This window comes from Egretta garzetta, unplaced genomic scaffold (assembly GCF_000687185.1).
Source record: "Egretta garzetta isolate BGI_Z169 unplaced genomic scaffold, ASM68718v1 scaffold354, whole genome shotgun sequence".
Classification (NCBI taxonomy): domain Eukaryota; kingdom Metazoa; phylum Chordata; class Aves; order Pelecaniformes; family Ardeidae; genus Egretta; species Egretta garzetta.
This window is the reverse complement of record NW_009259593.1, coordinates 4,059,702-4,082,581: the sequence shown is the minus strand read 5'-3', so window position 1 is coordinate 4,082,581 and position 22,880 is coordinate 4,059,702. Positions and strand designations below refer to the sequence as shown.

At 36.7% G+C, this 22,880-nt stretch overlaps 1 protein-coding gene across 3 annotated transcripts in view; it reads right to left on the bottom strand.

Moving 5' to 3' along the window:
• The window catches only part of TDRD3 (tudor domain containing 3), a 75,228-nt gene extending 68,935 nt beyond the window's left edge, over window positions 1–6,293 (bottom strand). For 2 of the 3 annotated variants that reach the window (XM_035893582.1, XM_035893583.1), the window contains exons 1-2: window positions 6,209–6,293; window positions 3,019–3,080 (exon numbers count right to left, since the gene is read on the bottom strand). The gene's annotated coding sequence lies outside the window, so the exon portion shown is untranslated. Of the gene's footprint in view, window positions 1–3,018; window positions 3,085–6,208 lie in introns of all 3 variants that reach the window. The other variant, XM_035893585.1, reaches the window with a different exon arrangement.
• Between the last annotated feature and the right edge of the window lie 16,587 nt (window positions 6,294–22,880).

Sequence of the window (22,880 nt, the reverse complement as noted above, 5' to 3'; positions counted from 1 at the left end):
TATTACCAAAAAAAAAAAAAAAAAAAAAAAAAAAAAAATACACTTTTCCTCTGTATTTTCACTCTTTAACCATTAAAAGTGGAAGAGGTCTATAAGCACTGATCTCTCAACTATCTGACAATCTGGGAAACAGAAATACCTCGAATCAGACAAACTTTGGATTGGACTGGATTCCTGCAGCATTTAATCCTATTATCCAGTCCTCCATCAACTATAAGGCAATCCCATGAAGAAATTTATTGTCCTGGTTTCGGCTGGGATAGAGTTAATTTTCTTCAGAGTAGCTAGCATAGTGCTGTGTTTTGGATTTAGTACCAGAAGAATGTTGATAACACACTGATGTTTTCAGTTGTTGCCAAGTAGTGCTCAGACTACTCAAGGACTTTTTGAGCTTCTCCTGCTCGGCCAGGTGCATAACAAGCTGGGAGTACAGCACAGCTAGGACAGCTAACCCAAACTGACCAAAGAGCTATTCCATACCATAGAACGTCATGCACGGGGAGGTTAGTCGGTCGGTCGCGGGCAGAGTGATCGCAGCTCGGGGACTGATCGCGGCTCGGGACGGGCTGGGCATCAGTTGGCGGGTGGTGAGCAATTGCATTGTGCATCATTCGTTTTGTGTATTCTGTTACCATTCTCATTATTACTATTATTATTAATTTCTCTTATTAAACTGTCTTTATCTCAGCCCACGGCTCTAACCTTTTTTTTTTTCCTTCCCGATTCTCTCCCCCATCCCACTGAGGGAAGGGGGAGTGAGCGAGCGGCTGCATGGTGCTTAGTTGCCAGCCGGGTTAAACCACGACATTTATCAACCTCCATTCAATAATAGTTTTTTTGTTGTTTGGGTTTTGTTTTGTTGTGGGTTTTTTTAGGATCCTATATATATATATATACTGTTTTGTACTGCCAGCAACAAAAATGAGAACCCCCCCATACACTGAGTGGAGAGCAGCAAGTTTAACAGGGATCCTTGAAAATTAAACTAGAACTCTGTTTTTCTCACCTTTTCATTTTCCGAGATGTTCAGTCTTACAAAATACAGATGTATTTGTGTGGGTACAGGTGCAGACTGTTTTCTCCCATGAAAGGGTAGCTGTTATCTCACAGGTATTTCAAAGCACTAACCACCACAGTTTTCGAGCACACATCCCTCGTTTTTTGAGCACAGGTTTTGTATTTTGTGGAAACAAATGGCACAATTGCACCTTCTCTAGTTTGAGCTGAGAAATCACAAGAAGCCAAGTGGCAACTTGAGCAGCTAAGCTACAAGCAAACATTTTAAAGCATGTAAGTAGATTCTCATATATAAGGTCCATCAAAGTTTTGAGGAAATTAATGACACTTTTACCTTTAACTGACCACTTGAACTACATAGTGACAACAGAAATTTAGAAAACATTCTCTCTAAAGGAAATGGACAAGTTACAAGGTATATTCTCAAGTGATGAATGAATACCAAACAACTACCTCTAAAGAAATCCTACAATAATGCAACAAAACTCTGAAAAAGACAGTTCAATTAAAGTCACTTTGAACTGAAATCATGTTTCAACAGCAAAACTAAATAAAGGAAGCATCACCACACATAGAACCTTAATACTCCGGAGAATTACATTTAACCAAATACATTTGGACCTTGTGAATATTACATGATCTGAAATGAAAAATTCAGTAACATTCCAATTAAGCAACTGAGAAATGAACAGTGCACAAATAGATGCCATAAAAAGCAATTATTTTGCTTGCTTTCCATATTTCAAAAACAGGATACTGAAAGGGAAGAAAAATATTAAAATCATAGATAGAAGAAAGAGTTAAATCAAATTCTTTCAGGTAGTAAAAAGTTATTTAAGCACTGAAGTATTTTGAACAGCATGTTACCCAGAAACCTAAACAGGTAAACAATCAGATACTTTTTTTTTTTTTAAGTAATACCTGCAAAAAACATAGCTCCACATAATAAGAAATAAACTTATTAATTTTTTTCCCAGAAAGTTAGTTTAGTAAGTAATGTTGCACGCACAGACTGCTGCCTGACTAAAAACTATGATCCTGCAATACACTATCTCTCAATTGGACTTTTCCTATCGGACAATAATGTTCCTGCTGTTCTTGCAGAAGCTAGTGTTTACAGCAGTCACCACTGCATTTAGACAATGGGATCAGCAGAAAAAAAAAAAAAAAAAAAAGAACAGCACTTTGATTTATCGCTATTTGCAATTCAAAGGTAAGGAAACTTTTCCCCAGAACATTCACATCAGTGATATAGACTGTCAATATCTGGAAGTTAGGGGTAATGATTTTAATTGAGAAATACTACTAGGTTTAAAATAAAATTCCTCTATTTATCCACACTCTTAACTGCATGTAAGGAAGAAAACAGGAAGGGTGTACTGAAGGGGACAAATTTAATTTTTATCTAAACATGTAACATGTTAAAAATCTAGCACATCCAAATTTTGAGTATAATACTGTTCTGTAGCATATAAAGTGTTTACACCATCTAACATGGTTTATCCACATAAGCTAAGATATACAGTCACAGGAAAACTACATTAAGTGTATAGCTATAATCATGTAAATCAGTAAGCCAAATAATACAGCATCAACATGTATCATTACAATCATAACAGCATAGCTGCTTTGCTTTATTCCTAACCTGGTTTGTTGCCCTCACAAGAATAAAGCAGGGGAAAAAAATGAACTTCTGATACCATGTCGAGATCAAACAGGTTAAATAACGTTTGACAAACAGGTTAAATAACATTTGAGTGATAAATTAAGTTGCTAGGATTGTTCACATTTATTTAAGCATTTCAAAGTTGAAAAATAGAGTCCTCTTTATGAAGCCTAGAAGGCAAACTAATATGTTCATGTATTTATCCTATAACACACTCAAATATTGGGTTATTTTCTATGAGAAATAATGACAAAACCAGACTAATGCACCATAGAAGGCTGTCATCACACAGAAATCACAGAACACAGAAAAAGTGAAGTAAAAATATTGTCTACCTTTTCCACCTTTCCACCATTGATGTCACTGGGGAGGAATTTCTTGCCAATCGTTCTTAAATCTGTCTGAAATTAATACAGAAGACAAGAAAATATTAACCTAAAATATCCAGTTTCAAAAAAAAAAGATCATAAAATAGGAAAAAGTACAATATTTCTTTCATAATGCCAACTATTTATAGACTATAAAAAAAATTCCTCTAACTGCATATGAAAAAAATTGAACTAAAAGAGTCTACAGAATAAAAACCTTTTGCTTTTTAAATTATTATCTTGTTTTAAGCACATTTGCAAAGATAATAAAAATGCTTTTAATAGATGAAATGACTAAGTAATGTTCACTTATTAGACATAGCTGACGTTTAATAGAGGTAAACTTCTTCACTCTCCATCTGACACTTCGAGAAAAGTGGGTTTAATTTGTGTGGTTTTACATGCACAAATCCTTCATAAAAGGTTGGGATGATTTTTGCAATTATTCCTGGAGTAAAAGCTTACATTGTATTTCCATTAAATGCTCTTTAACTTAGATATCTGAGTACTTCTTTTGGAAGTTGGGCAGACTGCTGCATGACATTATTCAGCAACTGTGCAACATGGCCACCACCAACATTAAACTACAGAATTCATATGATCAAAGGAACAATTTTCCGCAAAAGCACATTCCTCACCTAACACTGTTTGGACAAGCACATCAACCAGGGTGATGTGTGAAAAAGGGTGTGCTGGATGGCTAAAAGGTGCACCATGTGAAGATAGGAAATGGAATAAAAACTAATTAAACTTCACACATTAGGGTTTTAGTGCATTTACATGTATTAAGACAAAAAATAAAGCACAGTATTACAGCCTAAACCACCTGTTTTCTAAACTCCATTGCTTGAAATAAGCCTGTTCTTTTAAATAGAACATGTTGGTGCAGATTACTGTACTGAAGCTGAAAACCCTCCTTATTTATAAATATCATAAACACTTCCAAAAGAAGGTGGCCTAAATGTAATTACTACTAGAACTTGCACACTGATGTGCCATTAATATATGCCAACGGACTTCCAGCATCCTAATCTAGAACCAAGCAGCACTGTATTTTAGGACCTAAAACACTGTAAACAAGCGGCTTACGCTGTTTTTCAGCAAGAGACATTAGTATCCTACAAATAGAAAACTAATTGTAGGGATGCTCTTTTAGTGTATTTACTCTGAATATCTATAGAGTGGATAAATGCTCAACACACTTTCTGTTGCGCAAGATAGCCAAAGATAATGCTAAGAAAGCACATTTGGTTTTGAATCTGAGCCCACCTGAGGGAACTGATCTGTCAGCTGCCAGCTGAATAGCACGCAGGAGCCTATAAACTGTTCCATGTTTCATATCCATATAATTGACAAGTCTCCAGCAATGTGCTTTGCAATCACAGCAACAGGAAGGGGACACAACTTCTAAAAAATCTTTGCAAGATCTTATACAAAATAAAAACATTTGAAGGACTGAAGGTACATTTATGTCTATTCCATACTTATTTAAGCAATTCACACACACACAAAAAAAAAAAAGAAAAGGTCAGTTGAGGACTTGGTTTCTTCTGCCTGAAACGTGTCTCTAGGATCAAGGAACGAATTTTTAAGAAGTGGAATCTAAATTCACTGTTATCCTGTCATTCAAGCCACCCTGCTATTCCCTACTTACCCAACAAGCAACTTAATCTTCTGGGTATCAGAACAACTGACTTAATGACAAAAATATTGATAAACTTTGGACTTTGGACTACTTGTGTAACATTTCTGGTTTATTTTATTTTTATTATGTAGCAAAAAAACTGGAAATACAGCACATACATGCACAAATGATCATGTTAGTACTTGTTCCAGCATCTAATTACATGAAGGGTAATACCCAGCAACTTGGAAGTATTTTATTTGTTTTTTTATAAAGCAGTAATGCTTTCTCAGATACATGTAGGCATGCTACTACAGTCCAGAAACTGAATGCTTACCCTCTGCATGTTTTGTATTACACTGTTTGCATTTTTGCATTATAGTTTTGCTTTACTTATTTTCAAATTCATTAAATGAATTGGTGCATGCATACATATGACATGCTTCACAGAATATGCTTCAAAGAATAATATATTCAAACAATAAATGAAAGGACCAGAGGGGATATTTTTTTTTCAGAGTATCATTGCAAACCAACAGTGGCTGAATCTTGAAGACGGACAAAATAATCCCTAACAATTCTCATTCGGAACTTCATTAAGAAAAAATAATTTTCTGTTAAGTGCTCTACTACATTGGGTTTGCCCTTCGAACTACATATAGTTATCACACAGGATGAAGTTTACCTAAATCCATATACAGTGCGCACAAGCTTTAAAACTTCTGAGTAGGTTTAAAACTTCTCAGTCATTCAAAGAAAATGTAAAATTATCAAAACTCGCCCTCATGATTTTCTCGCCCTCATGATTTTGATAGAATAAGTTACAAATAAGTAACAATACATGGATTAAGTAGCTGCCTTCTTCTCATTGTTACTGAAAGGGAGGAGACTTACTAATGCTTACCAACAATTTATATACCAGCATTCTGAAAACAGAAATTCACAAGCACACTTAAAAGTATTAAGGTTTATTGCTTCCAAGTTGTTTCTCTGTCTTGTATATTTTTGTATTTATTTGCTGACAGGGTAAACGACTACTAATCCAGATTCCTACAGTAAATCAAAAAAAACCTGTAGTTACATAAATATATACACATCACAGGAAAATTCACCATTAGTTTGAATATGCTTTAAGGAGTATCATGTCCAGAAGTCAAACTAAGTAAGGGTGTTCTATTCATCCCAACATGCTAATATTCTGTACTACAATTTCATGCCCATGTCAGAACACAGCACTTCTGATTTTATTATTGCTTGCACTTTGACTTAGGATTTACATTTCATAAACATAAAAATATTCTTGTAGTGCAAATTATGTTCACTTTCCTTCTCCAGGTGTCACAGCTTCAGATGGGTGTTATTTCCAAATAAAATTCACAACTCATACATGCAAGGAGAGATAGGTACTCTGTCCTTTATGTAAATCACACAGGCAATGGTACACTTAATTAGCCACACGAACTACACTTGAGCCATTAGATAATCATTTTTAGCATGATTTTACAGAAAAAACTTTTCACAATCATAACTTACATTAAGGGCAACTAGGATAATGTCATTTGCATTAACTTTTTCAGAGGAACTTATGCAAGCTTCAATTCCTTCATCTGAAAGATACCTGTTAAAGAAAAAAATAAAAATTAGAATATCACATGGTGTACCTATTAGGCAAACATTTTTTCTGGATATAAGATTATGGTCTTTAGTTTGTATCTTTTGTGCTGGTGAAGCATAGTTTTAAAAATACTTGGAAAATTACTTCATGTAATCAGTTTCCTTACACAGAGACCAGATTGACTAAGAGATTTCTTCTTCCACAATTTCAAACAAACAAACAAAAAGCTCTACTTAAAAAGTAACAACAGCCATCACCCCAATTATGTCAAACAGGGTTAACACAATGCTCCTCATGCCTGCTCCCCTAAATTAGAGGAACATGGTTTCAAAATCAACCATTTGGGCTTTACGTGATGTAAGTGGCATACTTTCAGTCATGCACTTGCAAGGAAAAAACAAAACAAGACAAACAAAGGGACCCCCATCCCACACACAACAGAAAACACAACCGCATCTGTTTCTAAAGAGCAAAACTGTATGGTTAAGACCTCAAGGGCTCGGGCACATTACACCGCCATACTATAACGTATTCTTGCTTGCCTGGGCTACAAAGAAACTGGTAAAAAATGGATGTGCACCAACCATTTTTGCACCAATGCGCAAAAAATTACAGTGCACCAGTAGTCAAATATGGTGAAAAAGTTTCAATAAGAATAGAAAATCTCCTCCACAATCATGTCTGGAAATGGAATTTGTGACCCTCATGGTGGTAGTCCAGGATCAGTATCTTTCTGCAAAATTTCTGTGAGCATACAACAAATTTGTTCATCTGAAAACTAAGTAAGTTTTAAATGGATTCAGCTCATCAATTCAAAAGGGCTGACCTATTCTAGCCTCCAAAAACACTTTAACTTGAGTGGTCAGAAATCATGACATTTGTTATTCACCTTGCCTAGTATCTCCTATTTGAAGCCCCAGTTTTCATTTTTATGTAGCTGGCAATCTGCCCTCTCTGCATAGCTCTTAATTTTATTTAAATGCATCACAGCAATCATTAAATAATTGATACTTGCTAGATACTCAGTCTGAAACACAGTACCTGCCAAAATAACATTGAAATAACTACCTACCAAGAAATCACCATTCCCCAAAGAAGAATTATTTAAGAAAGCTTAATATACACTGAGAAATACTAAAAACAAATATTCCTGAGTGCTACAAGAAATACCTCTTTGTGAAGTAAATAACATCCACAGTGTTACATATAAAAAAGTCAAAACATTTGAAGGGAAGTACACTTGATAGGCCTTTTTGATTCTAGCCCAGGTAACATTAGCCTCACCCTCTCCAGCCCTGCCAGTGTTCCCAAACTAATTAATGATCCCAGCTGTGCTCTAACCCAGACACTTGCTGGGATCTAAATGTTCCAAGTCAGGCACTGACATCTACCAAATCCTGAGGGACCAAACCACCATCACCAAAAAAAACAAGGAAACAAAACCCAAACAACCCAAAACCTACATGTACTGAATGAGAAAAAAAAACCATATATAAAAACTTAAGAACAATAATCTTATTTTTTATACAAAAGGCAGATGCTTCAGAAGAGTAAGGTAGCAAGATTTGGTGGCTTGCACAGGAATGCAGGATTTCCCAGCTGCGTGACTCGTAGCTCAAGTACTATGACCTGTGAAGATTCAGGTGGCTACTGTGAATTAGCAGATCTCGTTAGCTGGAGTCAGAAGGTAAAGTAGAACAGCATTCCCACTGTGTGCCAGAGGAAACTTATTAAACAGATACATCTACAGGCACTATCCTACTCTTGAGGCTTCAACTGTGGTTTAATTACATTACAATTCCCAGAAAGTGCAGTATCATAAACTCTACAAGTTTACCTTCCGTCATCTTCATCATAAAATTGAACATAAATTCAACACCAGGGGTTAGGAGGAGTACAAAATCCGTAAGCCAACTGTCAGGCAAGTCATGGGAAGACTACTCCTCTTCAGCTCCTAACATACATGAAGTCATTCTTCTATTCTACTGAAGCCAGTAGGACTGCAGTTAACTCTTACTGAGTTACTTAGCTTAGCACTACCATTTTCCAGCAAGAAAAAAAAAAAAAAAAATTTACAGAATGAATAAACAAGAATCTGACCTAGAATTAAGTTTTCCCTATATAGGACAAGATTAATTCTGCTATCACAAAATGCACTGCTGAGTCATGTTTTACTTTCTCACTTCAAAGTGAAGAGCGAATGACAGCTGTCAAAATCCCACTCTGCTTTAGTCAGTATTTTCAGTTTATAACTTTTACCATATAAATTTATATCAAAATTTTCAGTTTAGTTTGTCTCATTACTTTGCAGGTTTTTCTGAGACAGAAGGATAAAGAGAAACCAACTGGAAAAGACTATTCATTTTTGACTTGTGCTAATTTAAGCAACAGCACTTAACAGAAACATTGCCCACCTGACTGAAATCTCTGCCAACATAACAGAGGCACCAATCATGAAATACCACTGGGGACATGTTAGTTTGATTTAAGCAAACACTAAAGCTTTTTAGTGTAAGACTGATTAATATTGTTATTAAAATAGTCTTCAAAAAAGCAAAATCTGTGAACATCAAAGTGTGGGGGAGATATTTCACACTTTGGGGTTGGTTGAATTGTATAGACATTTATTATGTGAAAGCATAATTTACTTAAATGCGTAAGATCAGGATCAAAATTACTCTCAAGAAAAACGATCGATCAGCAGAACTATACTGTAGAACTTCAACAGAGGAAAAAACCAAAATTAGCAGAGCTTTCCAGTAACGCATCAGGTGTTGCTTCTGTGCAACAGGACATAAAAGTGCAGATTTCATCAGAAATGGTCAGGAATTGGTTGGGGAACAACCTGCAACCAGGAAACACTATGCACCCAAATTGTCCAAAGCACAGATTTCTCCTTTAACAGACACTTAGAACTAGTGTATATCAAGTCAATCTTTTCCATTTTTCCCTAATAACTCTCTTATAGAGACTAATTAATTGATACAGCAACGAGTACTCCAAATACATGTTTAGATTTTCTTTACAACCTTAAATTCCTTATTTAAAATAAATTATTTTATTTTCTCCTCATTTTCTGTATAGTCTCCTATAAGAACTACCTGAGTTTCAGTTTTGAATATCACAGAATCACACAGAATCACAGAATCGTAAGGGTTGGAAGGGACCTCAGGAGATCATCTAGTCCAACCCCCCTGCTAAAGCAGGCTCACCTAGAGCATGCTACACAGGACTTCATCCAGGCGGGCTTTGAATATCTCCAGAGAAGGAGACTCCACAACCTCCCTGGGCAGCCTGTTCCAGTGCTCTGCCACCCTCAGAGTGAAGAAGTTCTTCCTCATATTCAACTGAAACCTCTCGTGTTTCAGTTTGCATCCATTGCCCCTAGTCCTGTCATTGGACACCACTGCAAACAGACTGCTTCCGTCCTCTTGACTTCCGCCCTTAAGATATTTGTATGCATTGATGAGATCCCCTCTCAGTCTTCTCTTCTTCAGGCTGAACAAGCCCAACTCTCTCAGCCTTTCCTCGTAGGGGAGATGCTCCAGTCCCTTTATCATTCTGGTAGCTCTCCTCTGGACTCTTTCTAGGAGTTCCTCGTCTTTCTTGAACTGGGGAGCCCAGAACTGGACACAGTACTCCAGGTGGGGTCTCACCAGGGCAGAGTAGAGGGGGAGGAGAACCTCCCTCGACCTGCTGGCCACACTCCTCTTAATGCACCCCAGGATACCATTGGCCTTCTTGGCAACAAGGGCACATTGCTGGCTCATGGTCAGCTTATTGTCCACCAGGACTCCCAGGTCCCTCTCAGCAGAGCTGCTATCTAGCAGGTCATCCCCCAGCCTGTACTGGTGCATGGGGTTTGAATACTTCCTCCTACAGACACACAAGTTTTTAAGGAAAATAAGAATTTAAAAAAAATAAAAAAACAACGGTATTTTTAGGGAACTTTTTAAAAAATAAATGTATTTATACAGAATACATACATCTGTATCTCTCAAGTGTCAAAAGGGAGTTACAACAGGCAAAATTAACTCTTCAGCTGGCATAGTCCTTCCCCCCACAACATATGAATTATTAAACCTGAATTTTTTTTTCCCAGGCTCTGAAGAAAACAGAGGCCCCTCTTCTATCTGCTCTTAATAAAGGCATGTGATATGCTGAAGGTAGGACCTTTACAGCACAAGGCCACTCAATATTTTTGTTCTCTGTATTAGATGAAAGAAAAAAAAAACCTAACCTTGAATGAAACCAGAGAGCAAAAACCTCCTCTGGGGTCAAACAGAACAGCCCTGCAGCTCTGGGTCTCCATTACATTCATTCCAGTGCCTCACAACATCTACATTACCCATTCTGCCCGTTTTGCAAAATATCATGACCTATCACAACTTCAGATAATGAAAGGTGAACTACAGTGCGATCCTACTGCATTAATCCAACACATTTCCTATTGCCAAGGGGTAGGAAGCAATCCTAAACCACCCACACTGCTGGAAGCAGCTCATGGGCTCCCAATCCCCACGAGGTACCTGGCAGTGCTGTAGAAGCAGCGTTCCCATCAATTCTTGCTCTCCATACCTCCCCTCTCAAGCTGTCCCCACCTGTTCTTTAAAAGGCAAAGGGGCACAGGGAATAAGGGTAACCAGGCACATAAATGTTGCTGCCACAATCAACAAATGTCCCTTTGTCCTTCCCGTAAAAAAAACATTTCAGAATTTTGCACTCTTGCTTAAGGTGAAGGAGCAAATAAGTACAAGGTAAAATAGATGGGGGAGAAGCAGCCAAGCCTCCGCAAAGCTCTCCAAGAAGTCAAAGGCTAGCCAGCAGCTGACCACTGACATCTTACACTGACAGCAAGGAGACAACTTAATTCCTTGACAAACAAGGTGGATATTACTGCCCTGGAAGATGAGCCTGAAAGACTTAAAAGGAGGCAACTATGTTCCAAATGGCAGCTTAATTTTTGGCTTTATCCACCACAATTTTAAGCATCCTAAAGAGATGTTTGTATTTTCAAGGAAACTAAAAAAAAAAAATCAAAATGAAAAGAAGTTTAAAACCACACAGACACAAAACCACACTGAACTTTCCTGTGTGAGGACTAGTAACTAGAATAACGTACATTGCAAGCACCTTTGGTTTCCAAGGAAAAAAGTACTCACTAGACTTCTTGCATGTTTTAAAACAGTCTCAAAAGTTATAAATTGAAGTGATGCAGACAATTCAATTGATTTCAAAGGAATTATACAGAGTAATGCTGCATGAGTCACACAGGGATTTTGTGGCCTTGGAACATTAATACAAATTAAAAAAAAAAGAAATAAAATCAGTTTACAACCAAATGGGCACAAAGCTGCCGCAAACGGTTGAGATGGTTATTTGTGGAGCATTCTCTTGAGAGAGGAGTCTAGAAGAGAGAAGAAAATAAATGCTTCTACTGCAATTCTTCTACATTATGCTTGCTGAAACCTGAGGGAGATCTCACGCATTCCTCCTCCCCTCCCCAGCTCCGCTCATCTGAGACATGTAACAGTACAATCCTCTTAGCAACAGCTTTTGTCAGAAGAACATCTCCTAGAAAGTACCTAGATTCATACCTTACCTTCAAATGAAACATTAAAACAAAGCCATTAGTAAAGAATAAGCATTTTCTATGCGCACTACTCACATATAAATCCAAATCTGCAATTTTTCTGTCAAAATGTTCTCAACAAGCTTCTATGAAAAACAGATTTCAGTAATTCTTCCTTTGTAATACACAGAAAAACATATTACATCAGTGACAGGCAGAGCTGTTTTCCCACTGCTCCTTCATATCAAGTATGATATCAATTTAATAACCCACTTTTGCACATTATAGGTGTGCACATTCTCCTTTTCAGTATTTCCTATTGCTAAGGGCTATAACTCTGTGGTACCAATCTCACCTGCGCCTCTACTTATCTCATTTTATCTTCCGCTTCACTTCATCAAGAACAGATTACACCTGACGTGGCCTAAATAGACAGATTTCTGTACTGCTACACTATTACCACCGATGTCTGAAACACCGAAGAAATCAGCAGTATCAAAGGAAGATGCATTTTTGCTTGTCTGCTCTATACTGCTGGATCGAACACTTGATCTGCAGACAAACATGGACATGTACACACACACTTTAAAAGGTTTACAATAAGAGCTTTATTCTGTAATTAAATCCATAAGGTAAACAACTTTAGTAATTTTTTTCACAAGCAGTTTTCTTGAAAAGCATTTTTTTCTCTATTTGTAATTAACAGTTCATGCAAAAACACGAATCTTCAATCCTTTTTCTACCCTGTATTACATTTTGCTAGAAATCCTCTCTCATTTTCTCCTATCATCTCTACTATTAACATTTTGTTAAGGAGAAGCTTTAAGGAATGAAGCAAGTAAGGGAAATTAGTATTAATAAACATGCTCTATAAAATTTGCATATATCAGAGTCACAGCTTTTCACAGAATCACTGTGATATTAGCAGAAAACACAGGCTGCACTAACAGTGCTTCCTGTAATTCAGTGCCAGCCACATGAAACAATGTTGAAGTCTTACAGTAAATTTTATACCGCTATTTTCAATGTGTGTATGCAGAAATCTGAATGTTCCTTTCACTGCTTTGACAGCAGATTTATACAATCATGCCATACAAAAGACAAGGTTTTAAAGGGAAAAAAAAAAAAAACCCCACAGAGTTTTCAAATTTCTTATACTTGGTAACACGACAAAAGAAGAGAGAACAATTTTAACAGTAAAGCAAAATGCAACTTCAAAGAACGCACTGGTACGAGATAACCACTGGGTGCCAGTATTGTTCCATAACAGAATACCCTTCCCTCCTATATTAGCTCTTGTAAAAACTTGGGAGTTCTCTTAATAGGGTTTCAAAATGTTCTGCTGAATTTCAGTTGTACAAAGGAATTAGACTGCAATGTTACAAATTTTACTGAGGGGCTATCATTAAAGCTGTTAAAAAAAAATTTAAAACATTATTATGCTAAATATGAAAATCAGATTTTAGAGGCTTCTTCATACCTGCATAACAATACTGGGAAGGCAATGGACACTGTTCTTTCCCTTTGACTTCTGAGCTTTTTATTTAAAGTAGTATATATACTACTTTATATATACTACATATATAAAAGTATTATACAAACTACCAGACAAAATAAAATCGGTGAAAAAGAATAGAGAAATTTTAGAAAGATTCAAAAGCCCTGCCAAAACTAGGGCCAACTGTTCCTTCATCCACAAGGCAAATGTCTGTACGGAATGACAAATGTAAATTCAGTGACATTCCTGGCAACTTTACTATTAATATTCTCACACCCAGAACAGTGAAGTTTCTCCTAACATCTAGCCTCGTGACACTGCCTTCTGTTGTCTCTTGTCTTCTGCACATCTATGGAAAAAAGACCGCACCCTTCCTTCTTGCAATCACATTTAAAGACTTACTTCCTATATCTTGTACATCTCGCTCTTTCTCTTGTGCATCTGGTGTATTTTCCTCTCTATCTTATACCTTCATTGATGATTATTGCTATCCAAGTGTATTTTTAATCTCCCATTGCTTCTCCAATTTGTTAATAGCAGTTTGAACTCCGACCCTGAGCACTCCAACACCTTCACATTCATAAGGAGCTTTATCTTGCATTTAAGCTTAGTACTTCATGCTTCATCATCCAGGTGTTTAGAGACGGTATCAAATAAAACTTGACCTAGAAGATGCCTTCATGCAGTCTCGGATTTTGACAGTAAGCCATCTGTAGCCATTCTTTCCAGTACAGTCAAACCAGTTTTATAATTGCCTTAGAATCATACAGTGTTTTGGGTTGGAAGGGACCCCTAGAGGTCATCTAGTACAACCCCCTGCAGTGAGCCGGGACACCCCTAACTAGATAAGGTTGCTCAGAGCCCCATCCAATCTGATCTTGAATGTTTCCATGAAAGAAAACCCAAGTTCTACCTAGTTCTACCATTCTACAGGAACTGAATCTAAACTGTTTCCCTACTTCACTCCTTGAAGATGCAAAACCAAAAAGTTAAAATAACAGAACGCATTGTATTATATCACTATTAAAAACTCATTAAGTTTTAAGTGGAATTATGCTAGCAAAAAACTATTTGCAACATCCAGAAAGCACACATAATTACAAAATCCTGGTTGCAATGAGGTAAGCATTTACACGAAGGGAAACCAAGGTACTTAAGCCTATCTTTAAAATATTACTGACATTCCTAAAACTGCTGCACAGCCACTATGGCACCTCAGTTGCCCCAGCAGTTAAACTTGCATCCCAGCTACCTAATTTTTCACTCCTGGGAATAGACCACTTCCTTAAGTGCAGTCTCCAACCCAGGTCAAGCTGAAACCCCAGAAAAGAACTAATAAAATATGCATTCCCAAACGCAAGTTCTCACACATTTAGCTGACAAAATTTAAGGCCTAAACCTCTCTCAGATGTCTATGACACCTGACTTTCAATAAAAATACCAACTAAGAAAGCCAATGTATTTTTTTAAAACAAACAAAAAAGTTTTGGTTTTTTTTACATTGCATAGTTATAGCAGAATGTCTGTTATTCCTGCCCCTTCCCCCCTGTTTTTTTTAAATGTGGGGAAGCAATTATCAAGTTAATCGTCTAGCAGTAAAATCTATTTTGTCAGTGAAATCATGACCTAAGGAAAGACCCTAAGCAAATGCTCAGAGGCGAGGGGAGGGGGGGAAAGGCAAGGGGAAAAATAAAAAGGCAAGGGGAAAAAAAAAAAAAAGGGAAGGGGAAAAAAAAAAAGGCAAGGGGAAAAAAAAAAAGGCAAGGGGAAAAAAAAAAAGGCAAGGGGGAAAAAAAGTGCAGTGCTTTAAACAAAACCAATGCATTGGCTTCTTGCTAGGTTACTTCTACCTGAATCTTCCAGCAGAAATGAGATAAAGACCAATAATTTAGGAGCATTACAGTCCTAAACATATGTGATACCAAACACTACCAAAATTACTTCACTGTATAAGCAATACTAGTCTGTCACCTGAGAGCGAGGCCCAATGGAAGCACCCACTGTGCTGTTGCTCCTGGAACCTCCTGCTCCCCACCCAGCCTCTCTGATCTTGCTGCTGAGCCAGTCCCTTCCCCTCCTACCAAGAGCAGGGAGGCGAAGGGTCTGGACCTAACTCCTCTCCCTTAGCTAGCAGCATTTTTCCCCTCTCCTACAATAATACAGGAGAGAAGAAGAAAGCTGCCTTATACCTGGGGTCAGTAGATCCTGAGACAGGGCTTGGTGGTAAGGACACGTCTGCCTGGGGTCACCGAAGGCAGAGAGGACCCCAGCACACCCTGTGATACTTCGACGTGCTTCGAAGTCTGTATGTCATGATTTTTTACTCACCTTTACTAACCCAGCTTCTCGTCCATTTCCAAAAGGCAACGACTATTTTTATACAAAAGCCTGAGTAACCAGTGATAGTTCTAGAATTATTCTTTAACACATTTGACATGCAAACATAAGTATTAGTCTATTATTAGGTTAGCCTGACAGTCCATCATTCTCTCTCACACCTCCCCAGACCCACGCACCACTCTTCTGGTTTTAATTACTGGCGCATGTATTGTGTTTTTTCCCCTCCAGCCTCCCTGAAATTACTCTGTTCCAAAAATTAAGTATCAAAAGCAAGTTTTCAGCATACTCTTTATCAAGTTCTTACACAGAGAACACATATTTTAAGACATTTTTAACACTTGCATTAGTGAGGTGCTCATAGTAGTACCTCCTGTAGCATGGCATATGCTTTTTGCAAGTCTGTTTTCTTCTATAAAATTCCTACTGCTGGGAATGCAATTTTAAAAAAAAAAAAAAAAAAAACACAAAAAGGTTTAAAACTGTATTATTAGACTGACAGCACATCTTTCACAAACATTTCACAATAGAAAAACTAAGAAAAACTTTCTGGTTGAACCAAACATAAAACTTCATAACACCTTCACAGCCATATTAACCATCTCCAGTAATAAAAGCATCAAAAAACTCAGACTCTTTCTCAAATGTAACATACTTCACTCACAAAATGCTTTATCTAAATTATGTAAGCAAAACTAAAAACTGGAATCGACTTTCCTTTATAATCTCAGTTCCCAACAGAAGAACAGAAAATAATCACTTGTAAAGCCCTGAATGAGAGTCGGAAATCCTAGAAATTAGAGAATGTCTCATCACACAGTTCTACGAGAGGCTGGTTTCAGGACATGCACTGTTTTTCTCCAAGCAAGCGACTGGGAAAGGAAGAAATGCATGCGGAGAAGCCTCACTTGAATAAATAAGAAACTACTAAGCAGGGTACTGCCTGAAAGGGCTGCGCAGCTGCTGAATTTAATTCCTTACGCCTTCAAAAAGCTCAGATTAGACGGCCTTCACTGAATGCTGTAATGCTCATCTCTTTTCACCAGCATCTGTAAATGGGGTAAAAAAATCACCGAAGGACAGGATAAAAGCTACAAATTAAGTTGTCAGATCTGCATGTGGTACATTCTAATAAATTGTACCACTGCACTTTTAGGGTATTATTTGTGATATACTTTTAAATTGCATTAACAGCACTGTCAGTATTTGCAAAGGTAACTACCCTCAGGGCTTATATAAATAAAAGTAAAGAGACGTTTTATTTTCAGCTTTAAAACAATTGCAAAAGTTACTGATAAATACTTTGACAGGTAGCTTACATTCAAAAATTATCTAACAAAGTATAAATTCTTCGTATTAAAGATGTCAAAATCTGAAGCACTTGTTAGGAAGTAGGGAATTAAGTGGATTGAAAGGATGGAAGACAATAGAATTTTCCCCAAATAAAAGATTGCAATCACCAGCTGCTTAGCATCAGTCTAGAAGGGACTTCTGTCCGTCTCACCCATGACAGACCTTTTTCAGTCCTGCATGAACACCAACCAAGTTCCATAACCCAGAGGTAATTACCAATCACATCGAAATAGAGACAGAGAAATCACTTATTTCACCAGCATGTACGTAAGACTAGGAGTGTCTGAGTCAAACTGAGAACTCTATTCTGCTTCAGTGGCTGCACACTATCTTTTTATTGTGAAGATTAAAAATATATATAGCTCTCGCTTCACCTTGTAGATGGTTACATACAGAATCTTATAGAGAGAATGAGTTGCTACCAAGTTCAAGAAAATAGCAAAAAGCTCAGAAAAATTAGATACTTAAGATACTACAAAAAAAAATTTTTAAACTGTAAGGAATTATTATTTCATGATATGAAAACATGTTTCATGTCTTTGTGACTTCCCAGAGAACTGTATTCCAAGTCCATTATTACTGATGGCTTAGGCAAAAAGGTAAAGGGGTAGTGAATTTTATATTTAAAACTTAAAAATTAATGGACATGTTTCAAAAGAAAAAGGGGAATTAAATACACCAAACCAACCAAAAAGTCGTCAAAAGAAAGCCTGACCAAAAATATTCTGGAGGATTAATTGGATAAAAGCTAATAATAAAGACTTTTCAAAGCAAGAAACCTGACAGATGACAAGTCTGATAAATGACTGAGATGCAAAAGGATGGATAAAGAAAGAAAAAACTATAATATGTAATTTCCTTTTTTTTTTTTTTTAAATTTATTTCTAAACTAAATCTCTACAACAGCTATTTGGAAGGTTTCCAAACTAAAGTTATTGTTGAAAAACGTATCTAAACTAATTTCTCAACCTGATACTACAATATAGAAGGTTTTAGAATAAATACAGCAATGACAGCAAAACCCACTGGCACCAGCGAGTATTCACCCATGAGGTCTACAAGAGCCAAAGTACAAAACTGCTGACATGCTTTAAATCAACACCCGTACCAGAAGAATGGAAAACAGTAAAGCATCACACAGTATTTTTATAAGCAATCACACAAAATCCTAGGAGTTACATAGACCCTTATGAACAAACTCGTATAAGCTGTAACAGAGACTAGAATCTGTAGGCTCATGAGAACCCTGTGAGCTTTTGGGTGAGGACGATACTTCTGGTAGATAGAAGATGTCCCACCCACAGCAATTAAGACTTCTCTGAAAGATGAAGGAGTGGAGGGGAAAGGAGGCAGGGAGGAGGGGGTGGAAAGACTGTTTTTGAAAAGGCTTTGGCAAGATCCCTCACCAAAGGTTCTTAAAGAAGCTGAACTGTTAAAGCACAAGAAGAAAGAAGAATCCTTTCTCACGTACTCAAACACGGGAAAGGAAGAGTATGAATACAGCGGTCCCTCTTCTAGGGGACTAGTTAACAGCGGATACATACAACTCGACTGCACAGCACACCACAACTGTTAAGACAAAGGACTAGATAGCAAGGTGGCAATTGGCGATGATTATACGTAGTTCTAGATGACACCACAATCTAAAGTTCACTGCCTGCTGTGACCATAGGATAAGACATCAGGTGAATGTCAATATTAATAAACACAAAGTACTGCACATGGAGAAGAAAACAATGGTAACACAATATGCACAGAACTGAGCTCTAACTTAGTTATCATCTATAAAAAATATGCAGTCACGTAGTTATTTTCTGGACACTAACTCATGGCTCAGCAGCAGCGCAAAAACACACAAAGAATACTAGGACCTGTTTTTGAAACAACACAAGACATGACATTATAAAACCATGCAAATTGAATCAGAATTACTAAGCAACAGTGCTGCTATACGTAACTTTCAGCTATAAAAGCTGAAAATTACAAGTTGTTTAGTTTTTAATGCAGACTTCCACCACAGGCTGCAGTGCAGCACAGGAACAGGTTCCCCAGAGCGGCTGCAGAACCTCCATCCTTGGACATCAAGACACAACTAGGCAAAGCTACAGCTGACCTGATCTAGGGTCCTACTTGGAGCAAAATCTGAATTAAGATGACTATCAGAGGTATCCGTTTCCTGTTATTTCAAGAAGTCAATCCAATTTATATCTGTACCTGAACTTTACATTTTAATATGCAAACATACAGGCTTTGTTTTAAATAACCTAAAATTATGGTGCCTTCAGTTAAGGCAGTTTACTCATATTTCCACGTTAGTTTTATATACATACATATATTTACTTTTATTTACATGGGTTTAAATTTAACTGGAATTACGCCACAATTTCACAGATGTTACTGTCAGCCCTTTAGGTGAGGGTTTTGTTTGTTTTCTTTCGTACCTTGAAGCAAAAGCTATTTAGCTTCTATAAATTGATTTGGTAATCCTTTAGCAAATAACTTAATTAACATAGACATTTTATATTTAAGCACAAGAGACATTTAAAGTCAGTTGGTGATACTGGTAAAGAGAGATAAAGATACCAAATCCCAGTTCAGAATACATCTAGTACTTCAATGTAGTAGGTTTTCCATCTTTCTGAGAGCATTAAGTGCTCTACTTGGTACTGCTGCCTCAGACAGGTTCAAGGCATATGCCTTCAAAAATTAGAGAAGAATGGTTACCATAACGTCCTAATTTACTAACATTTATAAGACATACAGTAAACAGTTGATACGCATGTGGCCTCTGTGTAACCAAGCTGATTACATGATAGATTACAGAGCTAAGCTTTCTATAAAAAGCCAGACAAGAATTAACCAAGACCAGCTCTGAGTGTATACAACACAACTAACAAAGTGGTAATTCACTGTACAGGAACTTAGTACATATTTTCGTCAACTAAGGACTTGGGAAGGAGTTGGGAATCAATAATGCCTCCAATACTAAAACCGATCTGTAAGAAACTATCACACGTAGGCACTTGAGTCTTTGTGTTACTGATATTGATTTGGTTTTTTTCCTCCCCAAATCAGTCACAACTACAAGTTCTAGGCATTATATAACAACTTTTAAGAATCTGAATGTAATTTTGCAATTGATATTTAAAGAATTTATTTGGCTGGATTTTTTTGAAGTCACTTTGCTCAGTACCTGCCGGGAACATAGCAATTCATTCCTGTCTCCCAACATCATCTGTCATCCAAAGTTAAGATCCCACCACCACTTAGTTGACCACATGATAGAAGTCTGTTGTTTGGTAACACAGAGCACCCCTAAAATCACCATCTTTGATGGCTCTAATTGGACATCAGCACTGAAAAACTTGACCAGACACAAACCCTTCATCCACAGAAACCATTCTCTTATTCAAGACAGGCACAAAAGAAAGGTAGGATTATAATTAGGATGCAGAGAAAGATGATAGTAAGGCTATAGAGTAATGAAGTATTACCAGCAGTAACCTGATGACATAAAAATTACATTAAAAAAAAAAAAGACTTGATTGGGCGTGAAATGGCATGAATTTTAAGTTATTATCTTGCTGCCAAATTTTGGGTTGCATCTTCATAAGCATGTGTTTGTCAATATACAGTTTCAGAACCACCTTGTTTAGTTCATTTTTTAATCAATTTAGTCCTGTTTCTCTTTTCCTCCTGCACTCAAACTGATGTTACTGCCTTCTGAATTCCTGTAATTTATAGCTATATTTTTCCAACTTATAAAATGAAGGTAAATACAGCAATTATAGTGTTTATGCTAAATTATTATTGCAAGGTACAAAGTGAGGCTGTGATGCTTCTGGCATTCCACTGGATAGAAAAGCCAAGTCTACCATCAGACAACAACTAGTTCTCTGCCAAAACAAAAGGAAACATTTAGAAACTTGAAACACAAAGCATGGCAGCAAAAAGTAAATGCCATTAACCATACCAAAATTCATACAAAGGAAAAACAGCTCCAACATAAATGCAAACATGAGTTAATCACCAATTTTTTTTCCTCATAAAATAATCATGAAAGTATTTGTTATTGCTGAAGTCCATTAATTGTTTTTAGAAATACTTCCTAATGACCAAAATCAACGTTTTTATTTCAGTCTTCTGAACCTCAAAGCTAATTCTGGGAAAGTGACTGAATTTATCAACAACACTGATAAAAACTTCCGCAAAACCTTATTATATGTTTTGAGATTTCACCTTACCAATGACAGTTACAAAGGCAAGGATATCTGTAAGTGCTCTCCTTTCTCTTTTTTTTGTTCATTTTGTCTTCAGATAGTGACATTATAATAAAAAAAAAAAGTACAGCCATTATTTGTCGATACTTTTAATTAACCCACGAGGATGATGTGTTTCCTCATTTATCTAAAATAACTGAAGCCGTAAGATAAGCATACATAGCACTTTTAATGGAGGAAGGGGTCATTCCCATTTCTTTCCCTTCCCTATCTTCCTCCTCCCCACGGATCTAAACAGTTCTTACTCTCAAACTGAAGGACTACAGAAAAAAAAAAAGGTGATCTCATGTAATAATATGCAAAAAGGCATGTAAGATAATAGGGCTTTATGACCGAGATATGACAAGACAGCTTTCAAATAGGCAGTTCAGAATATTCTCAAAGAAGAGATCCACAATACAAATACATTTCCTTGAAATTACACCATTCTTCATGGTACTGCAGTATTATTACACTCACATATATAGGATTTATGTGCTAGCCTATAAATCATATAGTAATTTATCTACTCAACACTTTTTATTTTCAGTATCGGTCACACATTAATCCTACAAGCAAAATAAATTTACCTAAAAACACTTTGAAGAGGTAGGTGAAGAAGTAGGTATAGAACACAGGTACATGTTCTTTGACCACACCTTAATCATTAGTGCCCTTCAAGTATTATAGACAGCTATGAGAGGAGAGCATAGTTTTTAAATATTTGAAGACTTGCATTTCCTAGGCTTCTTTTTAAACTAAACTACCCCAACTCTTTTAGCCTTTCCCTAAAAGGTCATGTTGTTTTCTAGTTCTCTACTTAGACTTATTTTTATCTCTTCCCTTCTCCACATCCACCCACATTTCTCAAAGTGTTGCACCCAGACTGGACACTAACTCCAGCTAATACCGTACAGCACTGACCAAAGTGAAAGAACATTTTCAGGTATCTCACAAACACCATACTTAATAAACAACCAGAACAGTTGCTTTCTATATTCATGCTATTCAACAGCATGATACTACATCATACTCTGTATGGTGTATCACAAAATAGAAAAAACCCTCAAAATATTTTTCTACAGAACTGCTTCTTATGAACCCTATGATATGCAGGTGACTAATCCTACCTACACCCACAAAATAATCTACATTAAACATATTGAAATACATTGCCTTTGTTTCCTTTCCATTCCACACCCTTTTCAAAGTTCATTTTAAATTCTAAAGACTTGCTGCTTAAGTGCTTGCAACCCTTCAGGTTAGATATTGTCTCATATCGCAAGTAATCCCCCATCTTACACGCAACTGTGTCTGCTGTATATAAACTACATTTGCTCTTAAGTACCTAAAAAAAACCCCAAAAGCTTCATTACAGATACAAGACAGTACTGCTTTTTCTTTGTCAAAACTTGACATGCCTTGCTTCTTAAATTTGTTTGTGGTTGCTTGTCAGCCTATTATGTTTGTTTATAAAAACACTGAAAAATTATTAAACTGTTTACAGAACACAATGTTAGCCTGAATGTTTTAAGTTTCTCATTTTTACAGGGGGAAAAAAAAAAAAAAAC